Source organism: Chaetodon auriga, chromosome 12 (assembly GCF_051107435.1).
Source record: "Chaetodon auriga isolate fChaAug3 chromosome 12, fChaAug3.hap1, whole genome shotgun sequence".
Taxonomy (NCBI): Eukaryota; Metazoa; Chordata; class Actinopteri; order Chaetodontiformes; family Chaetodontidae; genus Chaetodon; species Chaetodon auriga.
This window is the reverse complement of record NC_135085.1, coordinates 12,298,717-12,304,716: the sequence shown is the minus strand read 5'-3', so window position 1 is coordinate 12,304,716 and position 6,000 is coordinate 12,298,717. Positions and strand designations below refer to the sequence as shown.

Genomic DNA, 6,000 nt, shown 5'->3' with positions numbered 1-6,000 from the left:
ATGTCGCACCTTAGAGGGCCTGAAATTTCTGAGATAGAAACGTTTGTATTTGAGGAATCAGTCCTGCATATTTCAACACATATCTCACTGAGAAAATTATCAAATGGCTGTCACGCTGTCTGAACATACAGAAACACAGATGGAGGAGAGCATTTGCGACTCTTCACTGGTTTGAGGACAGTGGGATGAAAATCAGAATGAATTTCTTCAAATGAATTTCTAATCGCTGCCTTTAGCCATATGTTCACAAATACACAACAAACAACAGCAGAGCTCCAAAATACTACTTATTTATCTATCTAATTATTTTTTATCTGGACAAGCATATAGCATGGACTGATGCCACATACCACAGTATTTGTTACCTAATGCCTTCATAAATACTGAAAACTCAGCAGGAAAATACATATAAAGCAGCACAAAACACAAACAATGATGCAATAAAAAAAATCATGAACCTCACTGAGAAGCACCAGTAGATGTTGATGGATCATGTCTTGGCTTCTACCATTATCACCCTGCAGTCAGCTGTGGCCTCAGTTGCTGCTGTCCAGCAAAAGTTACAGGTTCACTTCAGATGTGAAAAGATTGCAATGCATGGAAATATTTGCGGCAGAAAATGGTAAAAACTCTCTAATGAGTCTAAACATAAATTTGCTTTTGCAACCTTGCTCACCAATTTAACATGTTCCTCAGACGAGGTGGGACTCTGATTTAAAGAGTACTTCAGCTATTTAGCATTGCACACCTGTAACACTGTCAGCCTCGCAGTGGACACGTTCTGCTTTGTTGTCAAAACCTGACGCCTACATTACCCACAATGCAACTTAACTGACAACAGTTAAGTTCATGATTCGGGTGTGTTATGCTAGTCACTCTTACCCTAGCTAATGTAGCCTTGATCCACTTAGGATTTTACTAATGATAGAGTATGCTAAAAAATGTCTGAAAAACATCTTAATAGACTGAGAGTTCATGGAATTGCCTTGAATACATCAGGATACTTTTTTGTTTATGGTATTAAACCTGTAATAAACATCCACAAGAAATGTATTTATAGAACTTTAAGTGAGGGGTCAGAGACTGTGCCCACAGTGGACTCACTTTTTCTTCTAAACAAGTCCCAAGTCCTTGAAAACCACATGCTGTTTATTGTTTCAGATGTTTGAAGAGGTCTCTCGGACTTAATTGCTCGTAGAATAAATTTGAACCTCGTAAGCAAGACAAAAAGAGACGGAGGAGCTTAAAATGTCCCAAAAATGCAGTGGAATGTGAGATACATAGCGTGAGAAGACATGACAGGCCGTGAATGTTTACATAGACATGGCAGAGGAGACATGTGGTCACATTCTTGGAAAAACAACATCTCTTCTGCATCTGTCCAAAAAATGTGACACCTCATTCCTCCGACTAACTTCACTGTGTCGGTCAACTACATGTAGGTCATTCTGGTCGCTCTGAACTGACTCCCCGAGTCAGATCAATGTGGGCTGTTATTTCTGTCCCTCAAACAGCTGTTCCAGTTTTGGGCCAGTTTGCAAAAGTTTTGGATGAAAAGTTTTGTGCAGAAACATGAAATGGGTTCCTCAGAAGTCTAACTTACTAAGTCGGAGCCACCGTCCCCCAGCTTTCTGTTATCATACAGGCACAGATTAGACCTCCTGCCACTTTGCTGCTGACGCATTTTCCACTGGTGCTACTCCTTCGTTTCTAAGAACGTACACTGCAGAGGGTACGGCTGCTTGGATTAGGTAATGCAGGGTATCAACAAAATAATGGAAACATTCGATGGAAAAACTTAAACACTGAGCCAGATTATAATTAAAAAAAGGTATATTTTTAGTAGCGTTTCTCTCCCAGTTTGTGGATCACTGTTCCCAGCGCTCGATCACCACTGGTACCACTGTTGCCTGCACTCCCAACATCTCCTCTTGCTCCACTTTCAGCCCTTGGTATTTTTCAGACTTCTCGTCTTCCAAATTCTCCCATCTACAGCTATAGACGTACAAAGGGAAAGACACTGTACATAGCTTTGCATAGTTTTCTCCAGTGTGCATTTAATAACAATATTGCAGGATCAAATCTTTCACTAAAAGCCATTATCGTGGTGTAAATGATCTAATCTGGACTTCTTCTATTGAATAAGAGTGGAACTAAGCAATTCTTTATTTAGCTGGGGGTCTCAGAGCCTTGGCATGGTCCACTGATGACTGGATCCGCATGGAAAACTTCCATTTTATGTACGTCCAACCTGAAAACAAGAGAGCATCGCTGCCACCGTGTGGTGAAACATGAAATTACAAAAACGTCCACAGTATCTGTCTCCCTGCGTCTTGCCTAGCAGCAAAGAAACAGCGGCGGACCCGAACATTAATAAAAAAAAAAAAAGAAATCAAAATATTCATCAAAATATCTGCAGCGATACCGAAAATAAATCCTTCAGACAACAAATCAATCGCCCTGTCAGCAGCTGCCATTCATGAGCAGCTGCTGCTGTGAATGAGGACGGGTTTTCTCCTCCATCTCACATCATCACCACCATCACCATCATCAGTGCTGGTCACATGGTGCGTGGGGAGCGGGCGGTGGGTGTGTCTAATCGCGTGTGGTTTCATTCATAACTACAGTCTTTATTTGAAGCCCAAATTAAAGTATGCAGACAGGGCAGGTTGCCTGTGGACCGCCGCTTCAAACAGAGTCTACAGCCGGGTGAGTCCGAGCTTTGTCCCGCTCACATCAGGACCAGTTAGCGGACCTCCAGGCGTGCTCACGGAGTTAATAGTGCTACTATTTCATTATGTAAGATGAGGGACAGGTGACACGGCGCGGCTCCAGATAATCGCAGCATCTAATTTGATGAGAGGTGTTGGACGCCAGGGGACCGCGGCGGAGCCCCCGTGCCCGGCACATGAAGGCTCCCGAGTGACTAATCGTGATTTATTCCCCGCAGGCTGAGCGCAGACGACGCGGAGATGTGGGACAGCCCCGATCGGCGGCTTTTCGGAGGAGAGAGGAAGACGCTGCCGCTGCTGATGCTGAGGCTGCTGCCGCTGCTGCCGCTGAGCGCCGCCGGCTGCAGCGGGTCGCTGTAGTCAGCCTGCACAGAGCGGAGGGAGGCTGCTTCAACACCGCCTGCATAGACCGTAAGATACAGCGCATCTGGAGACCATCATCATCCAGTCTCACGTCAGGGTGATATGCAGTTACCCTCCTCCTCCCTCCGTGTACTACTGATGGTGCTTATAAGGGTATAAACACCACAAGCATCATTACAGTCCACTGATGGAATGAACGAGGAGGCTGATGTCTGTCTGTCTGTCTGTCTGTCTGTCTGTCTGTCTGTCTGTCCGTCTGAGCCACCTCGTCCACCTGTCTGTGTGCCCGGTGTGTATGGTTAAAGCGAGAGATGATGTGAGGCTGTAACATGTCATCAGAGCCTGGAAACTAACGCGCGCACACATCCGCGCGCGCATACTTTGGATGTATTTTTTCCTCCACCAGCCGGGGTCAGTGTTCTCAGTTTTATTTTACGGTTATTTATCTTCAGTGTTAACTGACAAATCAAATGATGGTGAAGCGGAGGAGTCAATCTGTCATTGGCCTAATAATATTAATTATAGCTTGAGAATTAATAATAATTAATTATAGCTTGAGAATTAATAATAATTAATTATAGCTTGAGAATTAATAATAATTAATTAGCAAGGTGATTTTTTTTTCTGCATATAGGAATATATTGGTAAGGCCATCAATAATATAATAATTAATGATAATAATTCTAAGTGTGTTCAAAATTAGACTAATGGGAAAAAAGCTCCTGTGTAATTAAAGAGTTATAACTTTTGATTAGAATAATCATAAAAATTGAATAAACATAACAATCCATAAAAGAACTTTGGAGCCATTCTTCTCAAAATTAGCATTGTTTCGGTGTAGTTTCTCTTAAGGGCTGAAAACGTATTTCACAATGACAGTAAAAAACACATTGTGTATTGTTTACAGCTCCAGAATGTTTGCACTGAGTGAAATATTCAAGACCACCTGTTTTCATAGGTGCAGCTTTTCATCAGATGAGAATATTCTAGACGTTCTGTTCGTCATTTAATCATTATGTCACATTTTGCCCCCCAAAAGTCAGCCCAATATATTTGGTATCTTTGGAAACTTTGGGACCTCAACTACAACTTTGAATTTCAGATTTGTTTTACTGACTGAATGTGTCGGAGCGATCTTCACTGTCTGTCTGGATACAGTGATGGGCAAAATCAACCGAGGAAGTCCACAAATAAAGCGACTGACGACTGAGTGGATGTTTACCTGTTAACCAGGTGTGACTCTGACAGAGGGGTTAGATAATATGGTGAATTTAGCATGAATGGGCGTCTGCTCTGAAACCTTTTACAGCTACGTCTTCCTTTAGCGTGGGCTTAGTGGTTTTATTTGTAATGAAAAAGAAAAATGTAAGACTGCCAGCAAGGACATTCTTAAAACCTTGAACAATACAAGACCACATCATTGAATTCTTCTGCGAGGCAGAAGGCAGCCATGTCAGCTGTGCACTCAGCAAAGAGAAGACAGACGTCTTCAAGGGAGGCAAAAAAGCAGTCTTCAAAGGCAACGGCTATCTGAAATCACAGTGTTTTTTTTTTTATTAAAATTCAGGCATTGCTTTTCTTTAAGTCCCCCTGTTCATCATGTACAATCAGTACATAAACATGTGATGCATAGTTTATAACACACTATAATGTAGCTGTAAGCAGATGGAAGTGGAGACCGGTGTATAAACAGTCAATGAATGATGACTACAGTAAAACACAGCTGTGATAATAGAAAATATATCTTAATAGGAGGTTATAATTGGTGACAAATACTACTTAATAAACAGTTAGAAATGTCCTTATATCCATCTACAACCACATTATAGAGCGTTACATAATTTCTTACATATTCATATACTCTTTAGAAATATTTGTTCATGTAATCTGTGTGTGTGTGTGTGTGTGTGTGTGTGTGTGTGTGTGTGTGTGGTTCTCTATTGTTGGTGCGCGCTTGCTTTTGAGAGCTTTGTCCTCATCATAGTTACCTTGAGCTGTTGGTATGTATGAGATATTACATAAAATATGACTCTCACATGGTGAGGGAGTGTGCCGCAGTGCTACCAGTATGTGTAAGGAATGCAATAATGGATTGATGTTACACAAGCTGCGCCCTGTGTAAATAGTTATGTGTTGTCAGCTCTCCTGCCTTTCCCTTTCGCCTGCCGCACTTGTCCTTCTGTGTCTGTCTTTCTGAGTCTAGTTTACAGATGCCGGTCTGCAGTCGAGAGATGTAGATGAGAGTTTATTGTCAGGGGTTCTTGGTTATTGTTCATCTTCAGGAGACGTCAGTAAATGTTTAGACACATGAGGATTTAATGCGCAGCACTCAATCCAGACATGTCACTTTGGTATGTTAAAGGGGCATTACACCAAATTTACACAAGGACGTTCAGTCTGTGGAAACAGTTGTGTAATGTTTTTGTTGCTCTGGGGAGGTTTCTCTAAAGACTGATAAAATAACCATAGTGATGTCATCAGGGTTATCTCTGCTTTGGACTGATGACGTCAAACTTGTAACCGAAAGCATTCATTACAAACTGGGATTGGAAGGTGTTACAAAAGACGCTGTCTGATCGTTTGAGGACATCTTAGTCTCTGTGGTACCGCTTTTGACCGTTCATTTTAATATCTGTCTCTTGCAAGTCCCCCAAATTTATAGACGTTCAATATTAAATAGCATTATTGGCCCCATTAGCCAGGAATTTAGAAATACTGAGGCCGTGAGTCCAGATTCTCTCAGCGCACCCTGAGCCCAATGAAATGTTTGATTTATCACCAAAACTCTCTAATTCTTTGAAAATGTTCATATTTCATGTTCAGATATATTTTCTCATCAAGCTTTGCAACAGCCTCAAATCAGTGCACACAGACAAATGATTAAAAAGCAAAAGGGTGAAAAAAT

At 41.7% G+C, this 6,000-nt stretch overlaps 1 protein-coding gene across 1 annotated transcript in view; it reads left to right on the top strand.

The window, feature by feature from the left end:
• The first annotated feature begins 2,576 nt into the window (after positions 1-2,576).
• Positions 2,577-6,000, top strand: part of cbarpa (CACN subunit beta associated regulatory protein a) — a 13,458-nt gene continuing 10,034 nt past the window's right edge. The window contains exons 1-2 of the mRNA XM_076744570.1: positions 2,577-2,709; positions 2,951-3,143. The gene's annotated coding sequence lies outside the window, so the exon portion shown is untranslated. The remainder of the gene's footprint in view (positions 2,710-2,950; positions 3,144-6,000) is intronic.